Raw genomic sequence first — 18679 nt, forward strand, 5'->3', positions numbered from 1 at the left:
TTCTACCTTTTTTTTTTCTCTCTCTTAGAAAGATTATTATTAAAAAGGATCTGACAGGTTCCAGTGAATCTACCTGTTGTTTGCCTTTTAGAGCAATATTTCATATGACATATGCACCCATAAAAGTAATGATTTAGAGGTTTTTTGGAAACCTTTTCTTCTAACATTCAGAAACTGACATTTATGAGTTTGTCCCATAATAACCAGTTAGGTGGTCTGTCTGCATTTGAATACTATTGCAACAATTAATTGGACAGTTTTTAAAGGCATATACTCATGATCAGGATGGGCAGTTGACATTTTACATCCCTTTGCTACTCAAGTTGGGAGTCTTAATAAAAGACTTTCCTGAACTGATTTTCACATTCCTTATTCCTTCCGATGTTAATGATAGCCTACACTATGCAGGGTGTTCTAGTAATTGCCAAATAAACAACAGTTCATGAAATGGATACAGTCACTGCCTTCCTGCAGTTCATAGGTATTCTAATACCTCTATGACCAAGAAGATAAAAAGGATGAGTAAAATTCTAAATAGAAACATGTAACCAGTGATGGAGGATGTGTCTGAAGGGAAAAGAATGTTCTACCAGATGGAAATAAAAATTCAAAATATGTTTAAACAGTGAATCATCGTTTAAAAAAAAAAGATACATACACTATCTGAGCACTTTAATTCTCCACCATGAGTTTTAGATTCTTGTGCAAATTAAAGCATGGATGCCTGGAGACAGTGAGAATCTCCATTCACACAGGTGGCTTCTCATACTTAGCATCTGTCTTGAGAGAAACAGTGGGCACAATTGGGCTTTAGATAGGTGAGCCACAGTGGGTGTCAAAGTCCTGTCACTTTAGATATTGGAGCCCACCAATCTATAATGGATATGCATAGCTATATATTTGGTACTTCTACCAAAGATGTTTTTCTCATTAATTGTAGCTTTTTCTTGCATTCAGCAATGTTTATTATTCTGTAAAGTGAAAAAATTTTGGGGTGCTTGTTTACTTTTACTTGTTCAGTCTCATTTGGCAGGAAGTGGTTTACTGTGCCAATTCTTTAAAGAGTACTTCCCACTTCCCAGTTTCTCTTCTTAGAGGTTGAATGTGGCTGGATTTATGTTGATGTCTTTGATCCTTTTGACTTAAGTTTTATACATGGAGATAGGTATGAATCTATCTGCAGTCTTTTACATGTCAGCATCCAGTTATCCCAGCACGATTTGTTGAAGATGTTTTCTTTTTTTTATTGCCTACATTTAGCTTCTTCTTTGTCCAAAAAAAAAAAAAAAAGATGTTTTCATGCATGTGTGAATGACTTCTTCTAGTTCCATCCATTTTACCATGGAGTAGTACTTCATTGTGTAAATGTACCACATTTTCTTTATTCATTCTTTACTTGAGGGGCATCTAGGTTGTTTTCAGGTTCTGGCTATTACAAGTAATGCTGCTTTGAATACAGTTGAACAGATGTCCTTGTTGTATGAATGTGCATCCTTTGGGTATATGTCTAAGAGTAGAATTGCTGGATCTTGAGGTAGAGTGATTCCCATTTACCGGAGAAAATGCCTTTTCGATTTCTAAAGTTGCTGTAAGAGTTTGCACTCCCGCCAGTAGTAGAGGAGTGTTCACCTTTCTCTACATCCACTCCAGCATAAACTGCCACTGGTGTTTTTGATTTTAGCCTTTCTAACAGATGTGAGACGGGATCTCAGAGTTGTTTTGATTTGCATTTCCTTTATGGCCAAGGATGCTGAGCTCTTTCTAAAGTGTCTTTCAGTCATTTTGGAATCCCTTATTGAAAGTTGTTTATTTTGGTACTCCACATTTTAATTGGGTTATTTTGTGTTGTGGTTCTTGATTTCTTTGTATATTTTGGAGATCAGCCCTCTGTCAGCTGGGGGTTTGGTGAAGATATTTTAACATTCTGTGGGCTGCTGTTTTGTCTCACTGACTATGTCTTTTACCTTACAGTAGCTTCTTAGTTTCAGGAGGTCCCATTTATTAATTGTCATCATAATGTCTGTGCTAATGGTGGCATTTTCATGTAATTTTGGTAAGTGATACTTTCCAGAATATTGTTCATTTCTTTAAAATTTTCCCATTTTGTGGAGTACAGGTTTTTAAAATATGTCCTGATGATTCTCTGGATTTCCTCAGTGTCCATTGCTATTTCTACCTTTTTATTTCTGATTTTAGTAATTTGCATATTCTCTCTGCCTTTTGATTAGTTATATAAAGGATTTTCTATCTTGTTGATTTTCTCAAAGAACCAAATTTTTGTTTCATTGATTCTTTGTATTGTTTCCTTTGTTTCTACTTTCTTGATTTCAACACTTAAATTGATTACTTTCTGGTCTGCTCCTCCTTGGTGAGTTTGCTTGCTTCTTTTTGTTGTAGAGCTTTCATGTGTGCTTTAGTTCTCTAATGTGACTATTCTCCAATTTCTTCATGTGGACATTTAGTGCTATGAACTTTTCTCCTACTACTGCTTTCAAAGTTTCCTGTATGTTTGGGTATGTTGTGCCTTCATTTTCATTGAATTCTAGGAAGTATTCAATTTCTTTATTTCTTTCTTGACCCAGGAATGAAGCAATGTACCACTGCTCAATTTCTATGAATTTACAGGGTTTCTGAAATTTGTGTTGTTGAATTCTAACTTTAACCCATGGTGACCCGATAAGATACAGGGGGTTATTTTCCTGTATCTGTTGAGATTTGTTTTGATGCCCAGTATGTGGTGAATTTTAGAGAAGGCTCCATGTGTCACTGGGAAGAAGGCATATTCTTTTGTGTTTCAATGGAAGGCTCTATAGATGTATATTAAAACCAATTGAGTCATAACATCTGTTAGTACCATTGTTTCTTTGCTAAGTTTCTGTATGGTAGTCCTGTCTAGTGATAATAGTAGGGTGTTGAAGTCTTCCATTAAAAGCATGTGGGTTTTATGTGTGATTTGAATTTTAGTAATGTTTCTCTTATTAATTTTTTTTTAATTTGGGGCATAGATGTTCAGAATTGAGACTTCATCTTGATGGATTTTTTTTGTGATGAATAAGGAATGTCCTTCTTCATCTTTTTTGATTAATTTTAGCTTGAAGTCTATTTTGTTAGATATTAGCATAGCTACTCCAGCTTGTTTCTTAGGTTCATTTCAATGGTAAATCTTTTCCCAAAGCTTTACTCTGAGGTAACATCTGTCTTTGAAGTTGAGGCATGTTTCTTGTATGCAAGAGAAGTACTAATTCTGTCTTTGTACCATGTCTTTTTATAGGTGAATTAAGACCATTGATATTAAGTGATATTAATCACCATTGATTGTTGATTCTTGTTTGTTTTGGATTTGGTGGTGATAGTGGTATTATTTTTGTGTTTCCCTTTTGGGGCTCTTGTTAATGTGGGATTATCTATTGTATGTGTTTTTGTGAGTGTAGCTAACTTCATTGGGTTGTAGTTTTCCTTCCAGTCCTTTCTGTAGGCCTGGATTTGAGGGTATGTATTGTTTAAATCTGACTTTTACATGGAATATCTTGTTTTCTACATCTATAATTGTTGAAAGTTTTGCTGGGTATAGTACTGTGTGCTGGCATCCATGAGTTTCCATGGAGAAGTCCGGTGTAATTCTGATAGGTCTGCTTTATATGTTACTTGGCCTTTTTTCTTTGCAGCCATTAATATTCTTTCTTTTTTCTGCATGTTTGCTGCTATATTATTATGTGGTGAGAGGATTTTTTGTGGTTCAGTCTATTCGGTGGTCTGTAAGTTTCTTGTATTTTCATAGGCATGTTTGTTTTTAGCTTGGAAAAGTTTTTTTTCTCAGCTTTTCTTGAATATGTTTTCTAAACTTTTGAGTTAGGCTTCTTCGCCTTCTTCTATACCTATTATTCTTAGGTTTGGACTTTTTACCTTGTCCCATCCATATTTCCTTGCTATTTTGTGGTAAAGATTTTTTGGACTTAACATTTTCTTTGGTCAGTGAATCAGTTTCTTCTAGTGTATCTTCAACACCTGAGATTCTCTTTTCCATCTCTTGTATTCTGTTGGTTGCTTGTAGCTGTAGTTCCTGATCATTTACCCAGTTTTTCTATTTCCAGCATTCCCTTTTATTTTTTTAAGTATTGAACTGTTTTAATTGTTTTGAAAGGATAGAAAATATAGCCTAACTCTCCAATGGCCCCAGAAAGCTAGAAGTTTAGAAATATTATCTAAAAAACCCTAAATATCTCAAATTCCAGACCCAGTCCTCTGCCAGTAAATAGGGGCGAAAGTTCTCATTTATTGCTACTTACGACAGGCCCTTGAGTACTTAATCTTGGCCTAGTAAGAAAACAGGAAATGAACTGTCTTAGATAAACTGTTTGTGAAACCCCCACCCCAGTGACCTATCCTAACTGCCCCCACCTAGGAGCCCGCGCAAATGCAGACCTCTGGGGCTATAGAAAACTGATTGGTCTATAAAGCGCGGGCTTGGATGATTTAAAATGCTTGGTCTAAAAACTATAAAATGGTTTGAATTGATTGGCCCGAACCACACAGGCTCTTGATGCTATAAGATGATTGATTTATGATGTGCGGTCTTTGTTGTAAACCCAATAAAAACTGTCTCAGTTCTGCTTCTGTCTTGGCTTTGCTGTAAAGGAGTTGTTGAATTTTCCTCCAATTCTTTGCTTGTTTTTGTTTGTTTCTTTGTTTGCCTTTTCTTAAATTTCTTTAGGGGATTTTCTCATTTCCTTTTTGGGGGCCTCTATCATCTTTATAAAGTTTTATTAAAGGCCATTTTCTTCTGCTTCGTCTGTTTTGGGATGTTCTAATCATGCTGGTGTAGAACCCCTAGACTCTGGTGTTGTCATATTTCCCTTTCTGTAGTTGGATGTGTTCTTACACTGTGATCTTCCCATCTCTTCTTCCAGTGGGTACTGGTGGGGTCCTCTCAGTGGGTACAGGGCCAAGGCTCCAATTGTGACAGAAGCTGGGTGGCTAGTGCTATCCCCAAGGACTCTGCTATCATACATTCTTTACCGAAAAACATACACAGCTCAAATTCAAGAATCAAATCAATACCAAGAGCAAATAATGTTCTTAGACATATTTAAACCTATTCACAGAGCACTGTACTGTTATTTCAGAACAGATGAAGTTTCTGAAGCAACTTTCCTTACTTTAAACTAGGACATTCCTATATCATACAACAAAGTACATAAATTAAATAGTTGTTATTATAAGTTTAAAAAAGTACAATAAAATAACAAATATTAGCAGTTTGATGTTCCACACAATTCTCAGGAGGAATATAGAACAATGTTAGTAACGAACAAGTTTTCCAAATTTACTTTATTATTAATTATTATTATTTACTCTAGTTGTTTTCTATTAGTCTTAAGAATCCAATTAAAAGCCCATCCCACATAGAGGGATACTTTCTCAGCCTAGACACATGCAGGAGGTCCTAGGCCCTACCCCAAAACATATGACAGACTTTGAAGACTCCCCTTGGAAGAACTCACCCTTCCTTGGGAACAGAAAGGGGATGGACAGGGGTTTTGTGGGGCTTATAAGGGAGGATGGGAGGGCAAGAGAACTGAGATTGATGTGTAATATAACCTTGTTTAATTTTAAGTTTTAAAAAAGGAAAAATAAATGTGGGATACAGAACTAAATAGAGAATTCTCAATAGAGGAATATAAAATAGCTGAAAGAAATTTAAGTGCTCAACATCCATAGTGATCAGGGAAATGCAAAGCAAAACAACTCTGAAATACCATCTTACTCATGTCAGAATGTCTAAAATCAAAAACATCAAAGAGGATGTGGAGAAAGGACAGCACTCCTCCACTGCTGGTGGGAGTGCAAACTTGCCCAGCCAATTTGGAAATCAGTATAGTGATTTCTCAGGAAAATGGGAATCAGTCAACCACAAGATCCATCAATTCTATTCTTAGGCATATATCCAAAAGAAATACATTCTTAGAAGAAGAACATTTGTTTAACTATGTTAATATCATCATTATTTGTAATAGCCAGAATCAGGGAACCTCAACTGTACCTCAACTGAAGAATGAATGGGGAAAATGTGGTTACATTTACACAATGGAGCACAGTGGGAAACAATCAATGGAATCTTGAAATTTGCAGGCAAATGGATAGAACTAGAAGAAACCATTTTGAGTAAGGTAACCCAGTAACAAAAAGACAAACATGGTATTCACTCACTCATAAATGGATTTTAGACATAGAGCAAAGGATTACCAGCCTACAATCCACACTACCAGAAAAGCTAGGAAACAAGAAAGATCCTAAGAGAGACATGCATGTTCCCAAAGAAGAAGAAAAGGACATGATCTCCTCAGCAAATTGGTAGCATATGGGAAGGGGAGAAGGAGTTAAGAGAAAGAGATGGGGAGAAGAGAAAGGGAAAAGAGGGCATGAGGAAACAGGAAGATTGAGTTAGAGCAAAAATAAAGCGCAAGAAAAGAGATACTAAATTAGAGGGAGTCATTATAGGTTTAAAGAGAAATCTGACATTAGAAAAATGTCCAGAGATCTATAAGTATGACACCAACTAACAATCTAAGCAATAGTGGAAAGGCTACCTTAAATGGCCTTCCCCAATAATGAGATTGATGACTAAATTTCATGCTACCCTCATGCCTTCATCCAGTACCTGATGGAAGCAGAAACAGACACCTTCAGCTAAACATTGAGCCAAACTCCTGGAATCCAGTTTCAGAGAGGGATGAGTGATGAGCAAAGGGGTCAAGACCAGGCTGTAGAAACCCACAGTTAGGAAGACTGGGCAGTCTATGGGACCTCTGTGGATCAGTATTTATCCCTACTATATGAATGGACTTTGGTAGTCCATTCCACATAGAGGGATAGATACTCTCTCAGTCTAGACACATGGGGGAGAGCTCAAGCCCTGCTCCAAATGATATGACAGACTTTTAATATCCTCCATGGAAGGCCTCACCCTCCCTGGGGAGCAAAATTGGGATGCAATAGGGGTTGGGGTGGCAGGGGAGTAGGGGACCTAGAAGGAACTGGGATTGACATGTAAAACAAGCTTATATCAAAATTAAATTTTAAAAAAGAGAGAAAAAAGAATCAGATCTTCATTATAATATCTATAGCTACACATACACTATCAATTTATTTATATACTGAAATGTTCTGTCTCTTGCTCTGTGTGTGTCATTGTGTGTCATGTGCGTGTGCGCTGTAGTGTGTGTACATAAATGTGTGTGTATGAATATGACACAACTCAATATGGAGGTCAAAGGACAACTTTAGGAGTAAGTTCTCCCCACCATGTGTGGCTTAGCGAGCAAACTCAGGTCCATGATCTTGGCAGAAGGAGACTTTACCTCCTAAGTCATCTTGTGATTCCCCAGATATTAATCCATGCTGCTTTATGTTAGCTGGGTATCGTTTTGTGAGAGTTTTCTTTAGTTAAAGCTTTCTGCATACAATTAAATTATATGAAGTTTTCAGCAGTGCTCCTGAAGTTTTTCATCAAAATTATGATATAAATAAGGTGATTAAAATATTTAGCAGTTTGTAACCCATATCTCAGCCTTCATCAAGATTTCTAGGATAATATAATTAAATTGTGTCTTTATTATGATATCCCACTGATGGTAGCTAGATCAACATATGCTTTTGATTTTGGCAATAAAATAGTATTACTAGACAATAGGGATGCCATGCATGGTTCTCTTCTGCAAAAGAATGTGAGAAATTAGTTCTATATTGCTCACCACATGAAGATATGTTGAAATAAAATGTCTGGGAGTGATTGAAGAAAAGTGATGCACTGACATTTAAAAAAAAATAACACATATTCATTAATCCTTACAGTGGCATGTATTCAATGATCTTTTATGAGTTATTTAACGTTATCATTGCCGTGATAAAACACCAAAACCAACTTGGGAAGCAAAGGGTTTATTTTGCTCCCAGTTCCTTATAACAGTTTATTATCAAAAGCAGTAAGGGCAGGAACCTGGAGGCAGAAGCTGACACAGAGGCCATGGAGGGGAGCTGCTTACTGGCTTGCTCCCCATGCTTGCTCAGACTGCTTCCTTATAGAGTCCAGGAACTGATCGCACCCTCCTCCATAAATTTTTAATTAAGGAAATCTATTATAGGTTTTTCTATAACCAAATCTTATGGAGGCAATTTTTTAATTGAAATTTCTTCCTCAGATGACAATAGGTTATGTCAAGTTGACATAATCTATTCGTTACATCCTGTTATTGGGTTTGATTTTATTTTGAGACCACCTTTTACAGTTTACCTCTGACTGGCCTGGAACTCACTATTAATAATCCCCTAGATATTCTGATATTCTTGCATCTACTTCCAGATTCTTTGATTACAGGCATGTTCCATGACACCCTCTCATGCAATACTGAGGAGTTAAATGCAATCCTTTATGAATGCGAGGCAAGCACTTAACCAATTATTTTATAACTCTGGTCCATCCTTAGGTAAAATGCTAATACATCTAAATGAGATTTCAAGTCTTGCCTTTTTGAGAAGAAATTACAGACAGTTCCCAAGCAAGGCAGTGATATTTTTTTTATAAATTAAAAATACATATTTAAAATTATAAAGTTATTTTCCAAGCTTGAGGTATGTACTTTTTTTCTGAAGTTTTCCAGGTTACTGTTTAAAATTTGTCATATATTGACAATACTTAATAGGACACATTTACTAATCTCTTGAAGATCTAATATTGTGCTGAATTAACCCTTATCTCAAAAGTTTTAGTCTGAAATATCCTCCTAGGCTCACATATTAAAACATCTTCTTCCCAGGTAGTAGTGGAACCTTTATGATAGCTATGTGCTGCAAATAGGTTACTGGTGGAGAGACTTTGGATCATACCAGAGCCCTGCTTCCCAGTCAACACTCATCTGCTCCTCCCTCTCCTCCTCTCCCTTCTCCTCCACCTTACTCCTCTTCATCTTTTCCTTCTTTGCCTTCTTCTTTGACTTAATCTATCATGATATTTTAAATTATCTGACAGTATATTTTGATAATATCTCTTCTCCTTTCTCAAGTACTTCCCAAACCTCCATTCTTCCCTACTCACCCAACTTTGTGTTCTACTTTGTGATCAACTGAGAGGTAAACAAGCCCATTATAATCACCCTGCATGCAGGCATGCTTGATATTATGAACCAAAGTAAATCTTCCCCAAAGTTGCATCTTTTATATATTTGGTTAAAGAGATTAGAACAGTAACCAATGCAAAGGTTTTCCCATTTTTAGGGTCCATCTTTCCACTCCTATAGTGAAGAACTGAGAAGCACTCTTTCTATTTCCTCCTGGTTTTATCAGTGTTGGAAATTCTCCCTCTATCTAATATAGTACTCTCACTCAGTGTCCTGCCTTACTTAGAACCATATAACGGTTCCTTGCTTAACACAAAGTCATAGGGAGGAACTGTGTCTAATAGTGAGATTGCCCTTTTGGGAGTCCTCTGATATGTAGCTTTCTACAAGCAGCGCAATTTAATTTTTGGTAACTTATGAAGCCCTTTTCTGGGGTGCCATTCTGCTATAGGTTCTCAGGGTCAGCCCTGGACTAACTTAACACCCAACTCTCATAAGTAATGTAAGTACATTTTAGTTCAGCTATCTTCACCTTTGAATGCTTAGACACTTCTTTGTTTGCATTCTTTAGTGAAATAAATTGTCATTTCATATATTACTTTTATTTTGAAATTTCTTTTAGGCTTATTTATTTGTCTGAGTGGGAAGGTTGTGTGTGTGTGTGTGTGTATCCTATAAACGCCTAGTTCTTAAAGAGATCGGAAGAAAGTGTTGGATTCTATTGAAAGAGAATTATATGTGGCTGTGAGCCATCATTTGAGAACTGGGAATAAAACCTTGATTCTCTGCACGTGTATCAAGTAATCATGACTGCTGAGCCATCTATCTTGCTCCTGCGTGTCAATCATTTAAAGTAATATGAGAAATAAGTATGTTAGCCTTAAGTCAACATTCTTTCTTATTTAGATCATTGGCTGACGAGATAAGAACATGACCGCTTGTAAATTTTGTCCTTCTGTCCTGCAGTGAGTTCACTGTTGATTGGCTGATTTTTCACAGGTTAATGGTGTCATTTATTTAATGACCTTCAGAGGCTATTTATTCAAGGGAATTTTATTTATTGGTTGATATTTTAAAGCAAGTTATGAAACTACAGAGAGGTAAATTTCCATCTTAGTTTGGCTTCTGTTGCTGTGATATAACAAGACTAGGAAGGAAATAGTTGATTTCAGCTTGCAAGTTAGAGTTCAGCATGGAGGGAAGCTAAGGTAAAAAAAAAAAAAAAAAAAAAAAAAACTAGAGAGAAACTGAAACAGAGGCCTTGCATAAATCCTGCTTGTTTTCATTGCCATGGCATATTCACATAGGTTTCTATACCACCAAGGACCACCTGCTTCAGGCTGCCACTATCCGTGGAGGGATGTACCCTCCCAGTGCATATATATCTTAACTACATATCTTATGGGATCATTTTATTAATTGAGGTCTCTCTTATATTAAACCTGCAAAAAAAAAAAAAAGAAAAAAAAAGAAAAAGAAAAAAGAAAAGAAAAGAAAGGAAAGAAGAAAGAAGGGCAAAACAAAAAAAAAAAAAAATAATAGGCTTTCCCTACAATTATGGAAACAGGAAGGGGACATTAGTTCACATTTCTGTTCTTAACAAACGGAATTATCCATTTAATTTATGTTAACTCTTTTGAGGAATTAGCTTGGTGTTATGCAAAATCTCCCCTTCTTGGAAGGAGCTTTCTTTTTCTAATTACTGGCTCACAGGTGACATACAATGACTGACTTTAGTGACTTCAAAATGAGTTTCTGTCACATTTATCAACAGATATATGTATAAACCCCAAATTTCATCTTTGTTGTATCTTTGCATTTGTCAGGAAAACTTAATGTGTTTAAAGAAGTGGTTCTCAACTTGTGGGTCATGACCCTTTAGGGGTAGCATATCAGATATCTACATAGCAATTCACAACAGTAGCAAAATTACAGTTACAAAGTTGTGATGATATATTCTTATGGTTGGTGGTCACTACAACTTGAGGAATTATACTGAAGGATCCCAGCATGAGGAAGGCTGAGAACCAGCGTTCTAGAGAGAACAGTAAAGCTCCTAAGAGCTCAGATTTTCAAATTTTAAAGGATAAATAATCTACTGCCTTGTTACCAGGTAACCTAGAGGAATTTATTTTGTCTCTCTGTGCCTTTCATTCCTTATCTATATATTAAGTGAAAATGTTGTTACTGGATTAGTAGAATTAAATGAATTATTGCTTGTAAAATGTTTAAAACAGTTGTGGTACGTAAGTGTCACATAAAACATAGGATGTTAGCATCATAGATTTTTAAACCTCTATGTTGCCTGTGAGTAGTTGGAAAGAGAGACAAACTTGGCAACTGTCACTGTGTTTGCTGTGATTTTTCGTTATGAAGAATAATGTATGAGGTCTCTTGACACCTAAGCCGTCTGGATATGCAAAATTAAGATGGATTAAGCAAAATACACCAGTCAGATCAAAGGTCTGCATACTGCTCATGATAAAGAGCTGAGAGAAATTGCAGTGTTTCACAGTACAGTGTACCAAAATACTGGAACTTTAAATAATTAAAATATACTTAAATGATTAAGATCAAGCTTGGATTATGACTAGGGGAGAACAGATCATACAGTTGAATGTATGTGAAAAAGCACTGGTGTCTCTCAGGGCTTGTTAACTCAGGGAAGTTACGATTGATGAAAAACACATGACTTCCAAGATTATTCAAGCACACCTTAGACAAGCATCCTCCATTCCAGGAGAAGTGATAACACAATGAGTGCCTGAGCTTCATCTCTGTGACTGCAAAATCTGAGAATCAGCAGGTTTTTAAAGCTCTTCAAAACAGTACAAAGTACAACATATGCTGCCAATCTAAAGTCTTCACAGGTGTCTTTAGCTAGCAGGTGTCCACTCTGTAATAGCCACTGCAACTGCCACTTTGACACCTTCTTCCCTACTTAGCATGATTTGCTCTGATGCTCTCAATTCCAGTGACAGGACCAGGTGAAGCTAACTGGCATGAAGCTATAGCACCTTCAGCATAGGAGAGTAAGATTCAGTACAGTTTTCCATTAGGAATGAGGTCATTTTGCTTTGATGCATGGTGGATACTTTGTATTTCTATTTCTATTTGTGACATCTTTTTAATTTGCCTTATAATATACCTTGGTAAATCCTGGTGTTACAACTTAAGCTGCTTTAACAAACAGTGTATATTTCCTTGAATAATAATGAGCTGAGTTTGGAATACCTAGGCAGTGTTCCTCTGGTTATGCAGTAGACTTACTGGAGAAGCTTTTAAAAGGTGCAGAACATGGTGCCTCACCCAAACACAATGATTGCACCACTAGAGAGTCAATAAGAGCAATGGCTTCTTTTGAATAGGCTCTCTAAAAAGAAATAGTGTGTACTCAGTTCTAAGAGAAACCATTTTAAGAACTTTTCTTTTAATTTTTTCTTCTTTCTTTTTTTCTTTCTTTCTTTCTTGCTTTCTTCCTTCCTTTCTCCCTCGTTTCCTCCTGATATCCCGTCCTTCCCTCCCTCCTTCCCTCCCTTCGTTCCTTCCTCCTCTCTGTCAGTCTTTCTTTTTTAATTTTTGAGAGTCTCTCTATGTTGTTCTGACTGTACTGGACTTCATTATGCAGACCAGTAGTTCTTGCACTCATAGACACACTTCTGCCTGTGCCTCCTGAGTGCTGATATTAAAGGAGTGTTCCACCATGCCTGATGAGAAACATTTTCTCATGCAGTTCAAATAAAGAATATCAAAACTGAGGCTCTAAGAGATAAACCTGGTGATTAATATTTAATAAAAAAAATCTAAGGTAAAGGTTGAATTCAGATCAGTTTATATTCAAGGAGGCATAGCAAGCGACTCTAACAGAGTGTCAGTCAAATAGGTGTTTCATTCTCTTTTTTTGTTTGTTTTTTATTTAATTGGGTGTCAGACATGATTACTTCATTAGCATTTGGAAGCTCTTCCAAAACCTGAGTAAAATGTTTCAGTAGATAATAAATGAAAAAAACACTATGGACTGAAGGAAACTAAAATTAATTAAATATATGTGTGAAATTGTCAAAGAGTAATGATATATATATATATATATATATATATATATATATATATATGAATGAAAACACCATTCTAATGTACAATAGATTCAATATCCCTGTGCTCAAACCAAACATTAAATATTTCTTCTACCTCTATGGAAACACTGTCAATAATTTTCTGAGTGAATGAAGTTCATCATTTGAAGATGAACTGTGTCACTACTATATATTGAATTATATTTGATATGGCCACTAGAATTTGGTGTAATAATCTTTTTGTGATAGTTTAAAATGACACCTAATGATGAAGTATAAAAACAGGTGTATATTATAGTCTTATAAAATGCTAGCCAGATATTCTGCAGAACTACATCTCCCCCAGCATTCAGAATGTAGAATTTCTCATGTGACTGACCATATCACATACTAAAACACAGATAGTCTGTCACAGAAACAGAAGTTATGCCCTTCAACTATCAGTGTTTTCAGGTGAAAAGATGAAGGTTTTAGGTTAAATTGTTAAAACCCGTATATGTGTGTTCAATATAAAGAGTTAATGAATTCTTTTGTGATGGTCATAGTAAAATATTTACACCTACCAGAACCACTGTCACTGCCACATTCCTCTCCCTCCTACCCTTCTAGAATCCCTGCCGCAATCCTCTTTTTCCCTTCCTCTTTCATGCTATATTTCTCCTTACTGTTAAAAAATTATTTTCCTAAAATAATGTGAACATTTCTGTAAAAATGTTTCTCTTACTTAAATAATGTGTTTGTGTGTGTGTGTGTGTGTGTGTGAGAGAGAGAGAGAGAGAGAGAGAGAGAGAGAGAAATGTAGAGAGAGAGAGGAAGAGAGAGAGAGGATTCTTGAAGCTAGGTATGATGGCATATGCTAGAGGGACAGTTGAGCAAAGAGTACATAAAGAGTTTGCAACCAGCCTGACCTACATAATTAGACTTTAAACACTGAGAAACTTTCTTAATGATAGCAATAGTAATTATTACAACATTGTGACACTAGATCATTGAAACAAAAAGGTGCATTGAAACCACCTACCCCCCAGTTGCCATGCACCATCAATGGTAATAGATCATCTAGCACAAGCAGGCAATGGAGAAAAGGCAACATTGGCAAGTGCTCAAGCTAAATTTGAGTAAAATCTTTGTTTAATTTTGGACTTGTAATTTTGTATCCTGTATATATTTTCAGTGTCATTAGTCATTAGCTTTATCATAAATAAAAAGGAAACACAGTATCAGTCAAAGTTATTACATCAAAGTCATGAAGTGTTAATAAACATCTTGATATTATAGGTATGTAAATGACTAGAGTTTCACTAATGTTCGCTATGTCTGTATGTGTAAAATTATCAAATAAGCCACTGAACTTGTCCTCTTATCACAAAATGTAGGTGACTCTCATCCTGATCTGGAGGTCTAGTTTCCTTAATCTCTTTCCAGAATGATATCACAGGATAAGCAGCTGTCTTTTAGTATGTGTGCACCCACAGAATCATGACTGTAAATTAACATGTTAAGGAGGTTGTGACCTTCTTAAATTTGTGAATTATTAAATCATCTCTATTCCCTACATGTGTAATTGGGAGGTGATATTGATTTCTTAGTTTCCATCATTAGGGCAAATAAAATTTGATGCAATTTTTGGAACTGATTAAGATATCTAAGTACCACAAGATATTGGATTTGATTGGCATGTGGAATGTATCCTGTCACATATTATCAAAGTACCATTCATTTGATTAATCCAAATCTAATTCTTAAATTAAAATAGGCAGTTTCATCTAACATCCTACCTTAAATGCCAAAAGTTACAGAAGGGCCTATATTACTTTTTAGATTTATCAAGCAATTTGCCAGTTAAAAATGTTGTACTTTTGCCCAAATCTTTTGATTTTGGAAGAATTTTAATAGACATTGAAGTCTCTTCTCACTATTCTCTCTGCATTGTGTGTCTATTCTATGTAAGGAACTTGTAGCTTCTAGCTGCTTCTTTTGCTCTGTGTGTCATAGCTGAATGAATGGGCATCACAAAGCATAAAGGGTATTGTTCTTGTGACCAAATCCTGTGACACAGCCAACTATTGTGTCTCAGCATGAGATTGTTTTCTATTTCAAGCCAAAAGCAGAAACACTGTACTTCATGTTACTTAGTATAGTATATATATCACTCTATTCTGAACAACAAACAGACAGAACAAACAGACACTGGCCCATATCTGGCTATCTAGTGCATTTTTGAAGGAAAAAGATATGTTGTATTGATTGAAGAATTCTGAATTCCAAGTATACTTCAAAATCTTGGAGTAAATATAGTTTGTCTTCAGGACAAACCAGAAAGTGGGGTAAAGTAAAATGAAGATAGTGTGTTTGACTATCAGAAGAAGGGAGTGGAACTGAGCAGTAAAATCAAGTCCACATTCAAGAATAGTGATTAATACTACAGGTTAGATACATGTTCAGTTTTGAGAAGCAGAAGGACTTGCATATTGTCCCATAGGCATAGGCTTTGCTATAACTAATTTTGGGAAATTTATATTTCTTTAGACCTATTTTGTTATTTATAAAATGGAATTTGGAATAGATCACTGGTTTTCAAGCCATAAATATCATAAAGTACAGCAACATCTGAATTAATTGTGTTGGTACAAGAACAGGGCCTATACTTAATTCTGTTTCAGTTGCTTCTTTTCTGCAGTCAGTTGAGTAAAAACCTGAACTAGATGACATGACACTGGGAAATGGCTGAAAATGCAATGATACATGGAATTCAACTGGAATATATTTTTACATTAATGAATTTTCATTTTCTTTGAATATTAGGAAGCTTTACTCTAATTTATTATCTCTAAAAAGGATGTCATGCATTTTATTATGATTTAATTAACAATGATTTCATACTTTTCCTATTTATATTTGCCTCATATGCAGATTATTGGCCTATATATAATTGTTTGTTTCTATCATTGTTGGTTTGGCTTTTTCTTTCTCAACAAGTATACTATTCATCTTCCTTATGCCATTTATTGTTCTATTATAGCAAGTAAAAGTTAATATGAAATTTATTTTATTACTAATTTTCATAAAAAGTATTGAAATGATAATTCTAAACCAGGGGATATGAAGTAACAATGCATTTCCTATATTAGCCACTAATAAAAAATGGAGAAAATTCTGACCATGTTAAAAATTTGTGAGTTTGATCCAAATGCATCTAAATAACTTCTTTAGAAATTCACAATATGTAAAACAATTTAAGTGTACACATATAATATATAAACAACAGTGAGTTTATTTTGTCACTTCATATGAAAATATGTTTCTCATTGAGAAATAAAGCATTTAGTACAAAACTATGAAGACTTAAAAGCTTCAACTTTTCCAGGTAGCCCACTGCTGTTATTCCTGTATTCTTAACCTTGCCAATGAGCTGATCACTAACCATTTTAAAGAAAGTATCTTAAAAATGTCACATGCACTTTTGCCATAGGCTTCCAAATGAACATCTTTTTTCCTTCACTGTTAGTTCTATGTTACTTTTGAAGCATATATAAATAATAAGTAACATGTGAAAGCATTATCATCTGCCATTTAAATCTGTTTTGAGAATTTGGGAGACAAATTAAGAGAAAGAAAAATGTATATTAATTGAAATGTGATTTTTGGGTTCGCCAAAATGCACAGGAATTCAATTGACTGTTTTACTTTAAATGATGGACAGCTGAACTGTTCTGATGTATCTGGTCTGATTTTATTTGTATTTATCCAATTATCCATAAAGATAGGGAAACACAATAAGCATTTACACCTGTGAAGTTCTCAGCAAAATGTAGTAAGAAATGTTAAGGAAAACCTTTAATAAAAACGTGAGACTCAATTTAAGAACTGTTAGAAATAAAACCTTATAGCAAAGAAGCAGCCAAACTGGCTGTCATTTGTGTAATGAATGAGAACTATAATTTCTAATAGAATTGCAGTCATGCTTGAATATAGCACAGCTATGCACAGTGGCCAAAATATTCAAGCAGAGTAGTAGTCTATTGTTAAGGGTTTTTATTATTATTATTATTATTATTATTATTATTATTTTATTTTACATGTCGATCCCAGTTACCTCTCCCTCCTTTTTACCCTCTCTCCCCCCTCACATGCACCCTGACCACCCTTCCTGTCCCATCCCCCCACCCCAATTCCACAAGGGTTTTTAAAAAGTGGAAAAATTTGTATCTCAGAAGATGGGGAGGAAAGACTGCATGAGTCATAGAATCAGGGATTTTGCTCTGGTAGAACATCTCCTAGTAATGTTAGAAATTGAATACATAAGGTCTCCCCATGTAACTGCCCAAACATGAGCTAATGAGGCTAACACCAGTGGACATGCCACAGTGGATAAAAAGAAGCCCATGATTGATCAACCCTTTATAAGTAATTATTGGCAACTGAGGAAATCCGGGAGTGGGAGAGGAGGTGTTGTCCATGGGAGGGTATGTGTGTGTATATACATCATTTTTATTTTTTCTTATTTTTGAGATATTTTATAATAGAATTATATTTATCGCTTTGCTTTCCTCACTCCAAATCATCCTTTTTAAGTCTCTTTTCAATTTGTAGACTCCTATGCTCACTGATATTGTTGCCAAATACTTATATATTATATAATATATATTCCTTAGAATAACCAGTTAAGTAATTTTACTTGTATGTACGGTTTCAGGGCTGACCATTTTGTACTGGACAACCAGTTGTACTCTTGAAAAAAAATAGAGTAATTCTTAACAAATTCTATCAGTTTTGAGAATTTATGTATATAGCCATTCCTTTGTATTTTGGGAGAACTGGGTCAAAAGCTTTGGGCAGGTGTCAAACTAGACAGATGTTCAAGTTCATCAAGTATAAGGATTTTCATTTTTACTAAACTGATTTTTCTATAATATGGAGAATTAGATGAAAGAGCCATATGTTTGTTTTTCAAGTCAGTTTACGAAGTATAGCAATCCAAGGTAAAATAAAGTATGATGAAGGATATAGACAGATAGAGAAATAGTTATGTGAAAGATAAGATAGATAGAAAACATCTAGTGGAAATCAAGTAGTCAAGCTCCTTGAGGCATTTAGCTTGGGTCTTATAGTAATCACTGTCACTCTAATGAGGCTAATGAGAAAATAAATAAATAACAGCAGAAAGGTGACATCGAAATAGGCACTCTCAACATCCAGCAGAAATTGAGGATGTCAGCTGGAACACTTGACTGAGCTTTTCCTTTATGGATAAGTTTCTCATCACTGAACTTTTGACTTCTATTTCCAACTGCAGACATTTTTTTGAGGGGGTGGGGGGGTTAATGGACAAGCATAGTAGCACCTATTAGAAATGCTTCACTTTGTAGCTGTTCTCAAGGGCACAGTGTTTTTACTCCTAGAATGTTCTCATCTCTCCTTGTCAAAGCCAAGGCCTAAGACAAGGGGTTTTGGAGAATGCTTGATACATTTGGGTCTGAGGGGAATGAGGAA

The 18679-nt window shown here is 35.4% G+C and overlaps 1 protein-coding gene across 1 annotated transcript in view; it reads left to right on the forward strand.

Annotated features, from left to right (window-relative positions):
* The window catches only part of Naaladl2 (N-acetylated alpha-linked acidic dipeptidase like 2), a 659654-nt gene that overhangs the window by 38759 nt on the left and 602216 nt on the right, over positions 1 to 18679 (forward strand). The window lies entirely within an intron of this gene.

The sequence above is a fragment of the Phodopus roborovskii genome, unplaced genomic scaffold, assembly GCF_943737965.1.
Source record: "Phodopus roborovskii unplaced genomic scaffold, PHOROB, whole genome shotgun sequence".
In the NCBI taxonomy this organism is placed as follows: Eukaryota; Metazoa; Chordata; class Mammalia; order Rodentia; family Cricetidae; genus Phodopus; species Phodopus roborovskii.